The sequence below is a fragment of the Pongo abelii genome, chromosome 11, assembly GCF_028885655.2.
Source record: "Pongo abelii isolate AG06213 chromosome 11, NHGRI_mPonAbe1-v2.0_pri, whole genome shotgun sequence".
Lineage (NCBI taxonomy): Eukaryota > Metazoa > Chordata > Mammalia > Primates > Hominidae > Pongo > Pongo abelii.
Window position 1 is genome coordinate 60,330,487 of NC_071996.2, and position 13,065 is coordinate 60,343,551.

General features: G+C 39.9%; 1 protein-coding gene across 5 annotated transcripts in view; it reads right to left on the minus strand.

Annotated features, from left to right (window-relative positions):
- The window catches only part of ACVR1 (activin A receptor type 1), a 141,123-nt gene that overhangs the window by 126,365 nt on the left and 1,693 nt on the right, over positions 1–13,065 (minus strand). The gene's annotated exons all lie outside the window — the stretch shown is intronic.

The window sequence follows — 13,065 nt, forward strand, 5'->3', positions numbered from 1 at the left end:
CAGGTTTCTTGACATGAAAACTAAATCCAGGTAATCTTCTGTTTAACATTTAACAGACTAAAAATCAACAGGCACAGTGGGAAATGAACCACCATTTCACCTCTAAATCTGTGTTCATCCACTTTATGGAGAATCCTTCTGACAATTCTAAGTTTAAACAAATCTTTGTGAAAAGAGTATTCCAGCAGGTTTAATGTAGTCACAGCTGTCAAAATCATGGGCAATGCATCATACTTAAGAGAGCATTTGAAAATGTGTCAATAATTATAATTACACACTTGTAGCAGATCTAATATACTTTCACCACCCTTTAACTTCAACTGATGTGAAATTAAAGCCAGTTTCTTAAAAATGCAACTCTTAGATCATAATTTAATCCTAAAGTAGATATAAAACCTGTCACACTAGAGAGATACAGTACATTTTACTCAAGAGGAGAAAAGGCCACGGCATTATAATACATCATTTTAGGTAAGGTGACCACCTTTAATGTGGAAAGGGTAAAATACATTATCAAGGTGACATAATCTTCAATATTTACTTCATCCATTTGTATTTAAAAGTTGTCTCTTCAAAATTATGCATGACCCACAGCACAGAGATAACTGCTAAAAATTTAGGATTATTTCCTACCAATCTTTTTTTTCTCTACGTCCATATATATATGTTAACTACAAATATGAAAGTGTACTGTTTTATGTTTATGTTTATGGAACTGTACTATGGAACTGTACATAATTTATATGAAGGGAATTATACTATGTTTTGAGTGTCCTGCTTTTTTCATGTAATATTTTGTGTACTCTCTACGGTCATTCATTCATTGCAACAATTTATGTGTGCCTCCTATGCATAAGACAGTATACTAGGCACAGGATAAACATATACACATACACACACACACACACACACACACACACACACACAGAGTACAAAACAGACATACCTTGTATTTACTGATAATATATATATAAGGTAGTATATGTAAGATATGGAAAATAATTAAGGCTCAAACTCGATGGAATAGCCAACAAAAGCATCTTTGAAAAGGTAACTACTTTTTTTTTTTTTTTTTTTTATTATACTTTAGGCTCTATGGTACATGTGCGCAACGTGCAGGTAAGTTACATATGTATACATGTGCCATGCTGGTGCGCTGCACCCACCAACTTGTCATCTAGCATTAGGTATATCTCCCAATGCTATCCCTCCCCCCTCCCCCCACCCCACAACAGTCCCCGAAGTGTGATGTTCCCCTTCCTGTGTCCATGTGTTCTCATTGTTCAATTCCCACCTATGAGTGAGAATATGCGGTGTTTGGTTTTTTGTTCTTGCGATAGTTTACTGAGAATGATGATTTCCAATTTCATCCATGTCCCTACAAAGGACATGAACTCATCACTTTTTATGGCTGCGTAGTATTCCATGGTGTATATGTGCCACATTTTCTTAATCCAGTCTATCATTGTTGGACATTTGGGTTGGTTCCAAGTCTTTGCTATTGTGAATAATGCTGCAATAAACATACGTGTGCATGTGTCTTTATAGCAGCATTATTTATAGTCTTTTGGGTATATACCCAGTAATGGGATGGCTGGGTCAAATGGAATTTCTAGTTCTAGATCCCTGAGGAATCGCCACACTGACTTCCACAAGGGTTGAACTAGTTTACAGTCCCACCAACAGTGTAAAAGTGTTCCTATTTCTCCACATCCTCTCCAGTGAAAAGGTAACTACTTTTAAAATGAGATCTGTCTCTGAAAATTCATCAAAAATAGTATTTTTAGTGATTACATAAAATTCCATTCTATGAATATATATAAACCTAACCGCTGCTGTAGAACATTTACTTTTTTTTTTTTTTTTTTTTTTTTTTGAGACAGAGTCTCACTCTGTCGCCCAGGCTGGAATGTGGTGGTGCGATCTCGGCTCACTGCAACCTCCATCTCCCAGGTTCAAGAGATTCTCCTGCCTCAGCCTCCCGAGTAGCTGGGATTACAGGCGTGCACCAACATACTTGGCTAATTTTTATATTTTTAGTAGTGACGCGGTTTCACCATGATGGCCAGGTTGGTCTCGAATTCCTGACCTCAGGTGATCTGGCCTCCTCTGCCTCCCAAAGGGTTGGCATTACAGGCATGAGCCACCATGCCCGGCCTATAGAACAGTTAAATTGTTTCTTTTTCTTTCTTTTTTTTTTTTTGCTACTCTACACCTAGTTGAATACATTTGTATACTTAAAGAGATTTAGGCAGGGTTCAGTGGCTCACGCCTGTAATCCCAGCACTTTGGGAGGCTGAGGCCAGCGGATCATCTGCGGTCAGGAGTTCAAGACCAGCCTGGCCAACAGGGCAAAACCCCGTCTCTACTAAAAATACAAAAATTAGCTGGGTGCTGTGGTGCATGCCTGTAATCCCACCTACTTAGGAGGCTGAGGCATGAGAATTGCTTGAACCCAGGAGGCAGAGGTTGCAGTAAGCCGAGATCACGCCACTGCACTCCAGCCTGGCAACAGAGCGAGACTCCATCTCAAGAAAAAAAAAAAAAAAGAGAGAGAGAGATTTATTAGTGATTTTCCTAAAATGAGTAACTAAGGGCTCAAAAATTTTCCAGAAGAAATGCATTTATATTAACAACCCAAATTCCAAGTCTTTTAACTTGGAATCCAAATACATTGCTTGATGTTGCAGGAGCAAAATCTTTTTTTTTTTTTTTTTGAGACGGAGTCTCGCTCTGTCACCCACGTTGGAGTGCCATCTCAGCTCACTGCAACCTCCGCCTCTTGGGTTCAAGAGATTCTCCTGTCTCAGCTTCCCGAGTAGCTGGGATTACAGATGTGTGCCACCATGCCCGACTGAATTTTTGTATTTTTTTTAATAGAGACGGGGTTTCACACCATGTTAGTCAGGATGGTCTCGATCTCCTGACCTCGTGATCTGCCTGCCTCGGCCTCCCAAAGTGCTGGGATTACAGGCGTGACCCACCGCGCCCTGCCTTGCAGGAGCAAATTCTAAAGAAAAAATGCGGTATGGGAAATAAACAAATTTATATATTTTTTGAGACAGGAGTCTTTGTCACCCAGGTTGTATGGGGTACAGTGGCACAATCATGGCTCACTGCAGCCGTGACCTCCCTGCTCAAGTAATCCTCCCACCTCAGCCTCCTGAGTAGCTGGCACTACAGCCGCATGCCACCACTCCTTACTAATTTTTTAAAAATTTTTTGTAGAGACACGGTCTTACTATGTTGCCCAGGTTAACCTCAAACTCCTGTACTCAAGGAATCCTCTTGCCTTGGCCTCCCAAAGTGCTGTGATTACAGGTGTGATCCACTGTAATCACACTTGGACACCGCGCTTGGCCAAATTCCCATTAAATTTTGTTTACTTGGGTTTCAGTTTTTAAATAGATCTAGTTTGATAATCAGCAGGAAATCCAATCATCTTTTTAAGCAATACTGGCTAAATATCTCAAAATTTCCAAAAATTCCTATTTTACCTTCACATTACAAAATATCAAAAGCTCAAAAGATCAAATTCAAAAGATCAGTTCAAAAGATCAAAAGCTACCTCTTATGGTCTGTTCCAAAGTCATAAATAAAATTTTGCTGTTTCTTAAAAACTGTCTATCATAGCCCTACTGCTTCTTTTACAGCTATTATAAAAATAAAACTTTTTCCTTAAGTCTAAAAATCCATTGCCTCCACTCTTGATCAATAATAAAAAGCTGACTATATGAGTTTCCTGGTCACTAAATGCCTACTTATCACTCACCATATTTTTTTTTTTAAAAAAAAAGGTAATCAGCCATATAAGCTCTGCTTTTAACGTAAAGCACACACCAGACATAGTGCTTTAAAACAATCAAAGTAAAGCTGTGGTTAGCAAGGCTTCCAAAGCCCAGAGTTCTTTATAGACCCAAACTTACACAGGAAAAAAAAAAAAAATCATAAAGCTCCATTTACTGGAAGGACCAAAAAAGAGTGAGACTGAGAGAATCAACAAATTACTAAACTTCAGAAATAACTAAGCCTGTGCCCTTCTTAACAAATGAGGAAAGGAAAGCACCACAAAGACAAAGGTTAAGGAAACGACTTTCTCAGGCCACACAATTGGTTTACACCAGAGAACAGACTAGCATTTGAGTCTTACAGGTCATCCTCTCATTATCACCATACCACATTGCTTCACAAATACAAAGCAAAAACCCAATTCATGGCACAGCCTATACTGAAATTTAAAATGCAAACATCCCTTGATTCAGCAATTCCAATCCTTGGTATTTATCTCCAGATACACAGGAGATAGATGATTGATAGACAGATAGATAGACAGACAGACAGATAAGCAGGGCGCAGTGGCTCACGCCTGTAATCCCAGCACTTTGGGAGGCCGAGGAGGGCAGATCACCTGAGGTCGGGAGTTGGAGACCAGCCTGGCCAACATGGAGAAACCCTGTCTCCACTTAAAAATACAAAATTAGCCAGGCATGGTGGCACATGCCTGTAATCCCAGCTACTCGGGAGGCTGAGGCAGGAGAATCACTTGAACCCGGGAGGCGGAGGTTGCAGTGAGCCGAGATCGTGCCACTGCACTCCAGCCTGGGCAAAAAGAGGGAAACTCCATCTCAAAAAAAAAAAAAAGAAAGAAAGAAAAAAGATAGATAGATAGATAGATAGATAGATAGATAGATAGATAGACAGATAGATAGGTAGATTTATTTCTGCAGGCGTGGGGATATATTTCAAGACCCCCAGTGAATGCCTGAAACCTCAGGTAGTACTGAACTCTATCTATGGACAGTCCCTGAATTAAAACAGTTTCACTGTACACCCTTCCTGTACTTCAAATCTTGTATTGTGCACACATATTCCTGTCATAATATGACTAGTATCAAAAACATAGAACAACATAATAAAATTATTTTATTTCTAGGAAAAAATGTACAGGAACTCATATTACTGTGCACATGTAATGAAATAAAGCTATCTAGGAACGAAAAACAAAAACACCAATTTGAATTAAACCAAAAATGTCAGAGTTGTATGGCCCCAAAAGGAGACAAGTCTCTATGAGAACAAAAGAAATGCCCTCCTGGAAGATTTCCATGTACAACACTCACATCTGAGACAGATTCACCGCACTTGTGCTTAGAATGTCCTAAAACAATAAGACCTTTAGGGATCAAAAGGGAACCAAGTAGGAGAAGAGAGAGGAGCTGTGGTGGACATAGCTGATTAAGAAACAATAAGTTGGAGGGAATCCTAAGCAAACAAGCCAAGGGGGAAAAAAAAAAGTTTCTCTGAATTTGAAAAGGACATTCCATTCTAAACTGGTTAAAAGCAAGGATAAATCTCAAGCAGAGAGCATTTTCCTCTGGCATTTTTTCCCCATCTTAGGGCTCCAGCAACTTCTTTTTCACATTTTGTATCATCTATGATACCAAGAAAAGGTCACTATTAGAATCAGTTTTACCTTAATAAGGCTCAGTGAAATAGGCACAGACATAAGTTACAGGTGTCACCCATCAAACAGCATATCTGCCTTTGATTCTATGAGCAGATGTTTTATCAGTTCCCGTGTTAAAAAGTTGAAGACTGTTATTTTACTCCTCTATTCGGATAAACATTTGATTTATTTGCAAGATATGGCACTTGACCCCAAAAAGTCAATAAGAGACTTTGAACTGTTTGTAGCTGGTTCATTTTATCATTCAGACCTCAACCCACTTCTTCCCATTTCTAAAAGGAAGCTCTCCCCCAGGACATTCTCATCCTCTCACCAATCACCAGTACAAATCCAATAGCCAATACAAAGCCAAAGCCCCAAACCCTATCTCCAGAGTTCCAGTTCCATTTTCCCAGCTTCTCACAGGGCTCAAGTAAGCATTCTTCTGGGTTCTTGCTCTACCAGAACCTCAAACCCAATGCCACAATCCATTCCAAGCCAGGTGCTCTTGGCAACCTTCCATTTTCTTTTAAGAGCAACACCATTCTCCCAGTCACCCAGGTTCCAAAAGTCATATATGTTTGCCCAACCCCTACCCTCCCTCTCATCGCAAAAGTAATTTATTCACCAAGCCCTATGGCTTCTCCAGCCCAAGGCTAAAACCCTAGTTCCATCTATTCTCATTTCCTCCTGGCTTCTGGGCATCCCACTCCACTAGACCAATCATCCTTGGCTAACAGAAGGCTATGTGCCAAGGCCTCAAACTCATACACCTATAGGGTCAATCCAGTTAGGAGTTTAAAACAAACAAACCTGTCAGTGCAAGAACAATAAACAGCAACTAACACCGAGCCTCAGTGTCTGGGGGAAAACAGGATGAACTGAGACTGTAGCAGCCACAGCACACATGTCTCCCTCAGACAGACATGGTCAAAAGAAGATCTGGCAGTTTCTTGCAGGAAGGAATACGGCCCTGGGGCTGCCAGAGTTTTCAGTGTTGCAGGAGCAGCTGGACATTTTGATTTTTTTTTTATGAAAATGTCCCCCATTTTTACATGTTAGCAACCATGTTTTTTTTTTAAATGTTTTAAATACAGTATCAAACAGGACAGAACTCTAAGGTATACTGAGCTCAGAGACCACCAGTTTTCAACCTCTGCTCTGGTGCACTGATGGTGATGTGGGAATTTACAGCCTGAGTTAAAGTTCAGATGTGTAACCTTAGACATTTATATCACCTCTCTAGGCCTCAGTTTCTCCTTCTATAAAATGGGCATTAGAGTAGGTACTTCATGGAGTGTGAGTGAGCATTAAATGAGATAATGAAAGGAGCCAGACCAAGGCCTGCTTTCATGCCTTATCTTAACTTCCAGCCTGTCATTCAAAGTAAGCCATAATGTGCCTCTAAATCTCCCTTTCTAAGCTTGCTCCTATGGTACTCATCTTGATGTGCTCTAGAGAGTCAAGTCACATCACAAAGCACTTTTAACTGTGAACGTGCTGTTTCTTTCGGTTGTCTAAGGTCTTGCATGCCACCCTGAGAAGCTGCATCCCAGGACACAGAATCTGAGACTAGTGATTAAAAATATGTGCAACTGCCAGGGACGGTGGCTAGCGCATGTAATCCCAGCACTGTGGGAGGCCGAGGTGGGTGAATCACCAGGTCAGGAGTTCAAGACCAGCCTGGCCAACATGGTGAAACCCCATCTCTACTAAAAATGAAAAAAAAAATAGCTGGGCATGGTGGTGAGTGCCTGTAATCCCAGCTACTCAGGAGGCTGAGGCAGGAGAATCACTTCAACCCAAGGCAGAGGTTGCAGTGAACCGAGATCGCGCCACTGCACTCCAGCCCAGGTGACAGTGCGAGACACCATCTCAAAAAAAAAAAAAAAAATGTGCAACTATCTTTTCTATAACCTGGCCTCTAAATAAAAAACAACCCCCTTATATTTACTTGCCCCATTCTCTCTTTTTGGAATGTTGCCTATGCTACAACCTATACACACACAGATACCTCTCAAAATAACATCCAACTGTTAACCTCTTTCAGAGGCCAGCCAAACAGCCACCTCCTTAAAGGTGTTGGTTGATCCTCTGTAACTTGTGACCAAGATATTCAGAGTTCTGCCACTAATAGTTACATGTATAATTATTCACTCCCTTACTCAAGTGCACCTTAATATTAACTTGATATTAACTGAGCTTTGTATGCCCAGCCTTACCTACAGGAAGACTTGATAAATGCTCAATAAATAAGGGACAAAGAAGAGGGGAAAAGGTGAAGGAAGAGGAAAGCAAGATTTTAATGATAAGGACAATGACAACAATTAAGCTCTTGTGTCTTTGAATGCAAAGAGCTGTCCCTACTAACCATGTGCTTTCATTTTTTATTTCTGAACAAAATATGGGGGTCATCTTCCCCACCTCCCTCTCATCCTTTGGGTGTGTGTAACCTCAGCTTCCCCTTATTCCTGAAAGTCAACAACCCCTTCAAGTATAATCTAAATAAACAGCGAGTTAAGTGGCTCCTGCCGCCATTCTAAATGAATCAGCCCCACCTTTGATGCTGATGGGGATCAAGATGATGATGATGATGCACACTGGAGCTGGTCCAAATCACGTATTATTCACTTTAATCTGATTTGGAAACAAGTAAAGACCCTTACACAGAAAAAATAATCTGGCAAGGGAGAGGGGCATAGGGCTATGAACTTTCTATAGAATGACAGAAATCCACACAAAAAGAAAACAAAAGTCTCATCCAGACTAGCAACTATTCAATAAACAAATTAAGGCTAATTTCCACAATACCTAGAACAGTTTTTTTCTAACTGCTTATTAGGACCCATTAGCAAGTTGTAAAATCAGTTTAGTATATAAAGACTAGAATTTTTAAAATAAAAATTGAATATTAATTAAAAAGCATTATAATATTTTTTGTAGAACTTGTAATTCAGCTTTATTTTTAACACCTGTGCACATGCATATGTGTTTGTGTGTGTACCAGGTCATGATATAAAATGTACTGCTGAGTGTTAAAATGTTTTAAAAATACTGAAATAGAACATTTATGTTTATATAAAGTAATCTCTGCTGACTGAGCTTTTCTGTTTTTTACCAGGCCATCCTCATAAGATATTTGTTCTTGCCACCTATTGTTCACAACAACTCGGGTTCTTCAAGTTCAAGATAAGCATATGAAAACTGTATGAAAAATAGCACTGGGCACGTGTCCCTTACTCCTGAAAAGCAAGGTGTCACTCTAGATAACCACCTACACTTTCACTCCTATGCATATTTCTATCTTGTGTAAGTCCCTGACATCAAGACGAGGGATATTCGTCCCTAAGCTCCTGCCTTTATGGTCATGTTTGCTTATATGCATTAACTCACTACTTACAGAGAGTAAATCAATCACATCTTACTTTCACCCCAAGCGTAGCCAACACTCATCAATAGCTGCAATAGTGGAAGTTTCGGAACTCGGTTTAAAACATCACCTCAACCCATCCCTTCTATTTCAGAATGCTTTTTCTCAAGTTCTTCTTATTGCACATTTTCCTCAGTACCCACGTTCCAAACTCTCAAGTATTGTCCCACTTCTAATATCCAACTTTGTCCAAGATTACCCCACCTTCGTTCTCCCCTCTGTACATTTCTAAAGTTCAAAGTTATATTTTTGGAGGGCCTATCAATATTCTTCCATAACTGGCTAAAAAGGAATCCCCCAAACCAGAGCAATCTTGCTTTTCGATGGCATGGTGATATTAATAGCCAATCTTGGCTTTCATAGATGAGCAAAAACACACAGCCATCAAGTATTCAAGATGAAAAGTTATATGTGGTATGTCCACTGATTTCAGCCCTTAAAATCTCTCAAAAGAGGAGTTTACTTTGGATTCCATCCATTTTCCAAAGAGGTCACCTACGTTTTTCCACCTCTCACATAAGCATGGCCCACCACTATGTTTTCACTGTCAACTGTTTGGAAACATATGCAACAGGAAAAAGTCAAGAGTAAAGTAATTGATTCACTGAGTGTCTGGGTCCTAACTATAAATAATGAAGGATTCCCGGCTCTGTGGGATATAAAAAATTAGTGAGATATTCTTCCCAAAAATGGAAGCATCACTCTTAAATATAAAAACAAAGAAAGAAACATATGCTGAAAAGAACACAATAAATGTTTCTGGAATTGACTAAGCACAGGCTACAACATTAAGCACTAACAAGAGGTATCAAAAGCAGTTCCTTCTACATAGAATGTCTTTCATCCCCACTTTCCAAACTCATCCTTACGGACTACAGTGACTGGTATCATCTTGTCAGCGATTTCCCTGGTTCCCTAGAGGACTGGGTCCCTTTGCTCCCTTAATATGCAATCATCCATTCATTCTCTCGGCAATTCAAAAACAATTGATTAACTGTGTGGTCTAGGCCAGGCATTGTGTTAGGTGCAAAAGTTACACAAAAGATGAATAAGACAGTCCCTTGCCTCAAGGAGCCCAGGGAGAGAATTTGAAAGGTTTTAAATTGGTGAAGGGCAATGACTTGTGTAGAAAGATCAACGGAGGAATGAACAACTTGAAGTCCTTGCCCTCAAAGAGATCAATCACATCCCAGAATAAGAAATGGGGATGATAAAACCTAGGAGACTGTCGAAAGGCAAAATGGCAAAATCCAGAAAGCATTCTTGCTTGCAGTAAGATTACTCTGAGCCTTGAAGAATCTGGGTCCCTCAAAAAGGAGGGGGGTGAGGGGCAATGCAGAGACCAGAACAGCCAGGGTTTGGCCTCAAGATGAATGAGAACTGACCTTGGGCGATCCCTCAGGACACTTATGCTAAAAGTGGTCTCACCCCATCCCCCTCTTCAAAACAACCTTCACCTACTGCACAAACCTCCACAAAATTTAGGAAGACTGAAATTTAAAGTTACTTTCCCAGTCACAGAAATAAAGGCCAAATACCCAGAGTCAACAATGAAGCAACTCTAATGGGCAAAGTGGAATGTTGGTCAGAGAGTGAAACCCAAAAATCAAACAACGGAATAGCAGTGGCTCTGGAAAACAAAGCTCTGATGGATCACATAAGAGCCTTTATACATGTAAACAATCTCACATTTCCAGAACTGCCTAGAAGAGCACAGGAATAGTATTCGAATGTGTGGTCAGTTTGAATATTAGGGGCAGAGGGTGTATTTGTGTTAACTCAGAAAAGGAAGCTGCCGAATCTCTTATTAGTTAATTTTGAGAGTGTGAGTTCAAGCAAAACTACCTCCCATCTGAACCAAAGGCTGTGATGTGCCAACCACACCAAATTGATGAGGCTCTTTCAAAAGGAGTCTTTCATTTGAATGTCCTTCCAACAGACAAACCCTAGTTTAGAACTTCTGATTCTTAAATTTAACATGGCAAGCAAGAGCATTCTATGGCCAACTGCTAAAAATGAGGAGGTAAATCTTCCATTTGGTTCTTCTGAGAGCTGGAATTGGCCACAGAAAGAAACACAAAGTTTTCACTCCAAAAGATCAAAGAAGGCATTTTGTACCAGGAAACCCAATTCCAAATCCTCACTTCCAGGAATAAAGCCACAGTGCCCAGTGCTTGCTTGGGAAAATAAAACAGGAGATTCTGCGGATTCCAATTAAAATTTCAGGCTTTATTTCCCAGCCTCACCAGTTTAATGTTGTTAACATTTCATCCAGGCCCTGCTTTAACTTAAATACTGCTTCCAGCTCTGAATGGTCACACCTTACTACTGGGTAAAAAGGAAAGTGTCTTAACACTTCATGACAGTATTCTTTGCCCCATCCCAAGTGCTAGATATATAAGACAAGGTGATGCTAAAAAGTGCTAGCTTCAGCCCAGCCTGTGTCTCCCGTAACTACAGCCAGGTGAAACCTCACTGCAGCCCATACTATTTAGTTGCAATATTGGAAAGGAGAGTAGAAGCAGGAGAAAATAGAGGAGGGGGACATACCTCAACCTTATTCAAATATAACAAACAATGAGCTTGCTTTACAATTATTTCCTGGGGTCTTATCGATCAGCCAATAGTTACTGTGTGCCTACTGCAAACAAGGCACCAAGCTAAATCTATAGTCAGCATAGTGCAGTAAAATATTCCCTAAGTAATCATTATGTTAACGGTTATGTGTTTAATTTTCTTTATCATTTTACAAAAAATGTATCGTGTATGTAGGTTATAAAGTCTAAAAATAAAATCAGCACCTATGAACCCATCACCCAATCCTAAAACCAGAACATCACCAACAATGTATCATCTACCTACTTCCTCCATTTTTATTCCAGGTCCCTGCAACATACACACACTCCACATAATCATTATTCTGAAGTTGGGGTTTCGGTGCAAGTACAAACACATATTTATGACTACCTCCTATTCCTAACAAGTGAGTTGGCTTTCCAAATATGGTAGTAATACATAATTTCCTCTTAAAAAAATGATGTCTTTAGGTTCTTTTCTTTAAGTGAATCGTTGCCTTAAAGAAAAATATTAATAGAGTAAGTGGGACTCAGCCATGAGTGAATGAAGTTTGACAATCACTGGCAAAAGTGGCCAAGAACATGAGTTCTGAAGTCCTGCAGACCTCTGGTTCAAATCCCCATTCTACCACTGAAATTTGCCAAGCCTCAATTTCTTATTGTAGAAAGGTAAAATAATAATAAGACATATGGTGTTTGTGGCAATGTCATGAAAAAGTACCTGTGAAGAGCTGAGCCCAGTGCCTAGCACATATCCAGCACCCCTAAACTATCCTGTCATTAAAGCCACCCAAACATATCAAAGAGTTTTGCCACCATCAGTGGTTTGCTTCTCCAGAATTCCTACTGAGTTGGGCATGAGATCGCTTCACATAAAAATAAATCAAGATGCAGAGATCCAAGAGCAGAACAAGCCACAGACTACAGCTCCCAGTCCCAGCATTGATTCCATCTTCACCTCATGACCTTGAAGAGCAGGATCATTTTTCAAACCCATTTCTGTCTGTCCCCGCTCCCTCAGAAGACTGGACTACTCAATCCAAGCCTGAGAATTACCTAGAAGCCTATCATGACCATCATGGGACTAGTTCAGTCCAATCTAGGGCAAGACAGAGGCATAATCTCTATCTCCTGACTCAATCTCTATTATACCTTCCTTGGACACATGAAGAAAATCTGGCAAATCACTACTTTGAAAAAAAATCATTACAATTCTATTAATCAAATTAAGTTCCTCACTTCTGAAATTAATACATTACATTCCTGAATATGGCATCTTTACTCTGAATCCTTAATATTCCTTTAAATTCCTCACAGATAACAACAAACTTGCTTGGATTCAAATGATCACTCTCTTCCAAGGTACAAAAGTTGTAAGACTACTATCTAAATCAAGTTTTATTTAAAACCACCCTCTCCATTTCAAGTAAAACTCAACCACACAGCTGGAAAGGGAGGGCATGAACCCAATCTGTAATCATCCCAATCTTTAGTCTTTGTCACCTATCCAGAATTTATCTATCCATCATTCACCACCTGTGAGTACCTGCATAAGGGGTAATAGTAGAAATGCTAATATCCAACACCCAGTTATATCAACTTAAGGCCTACAT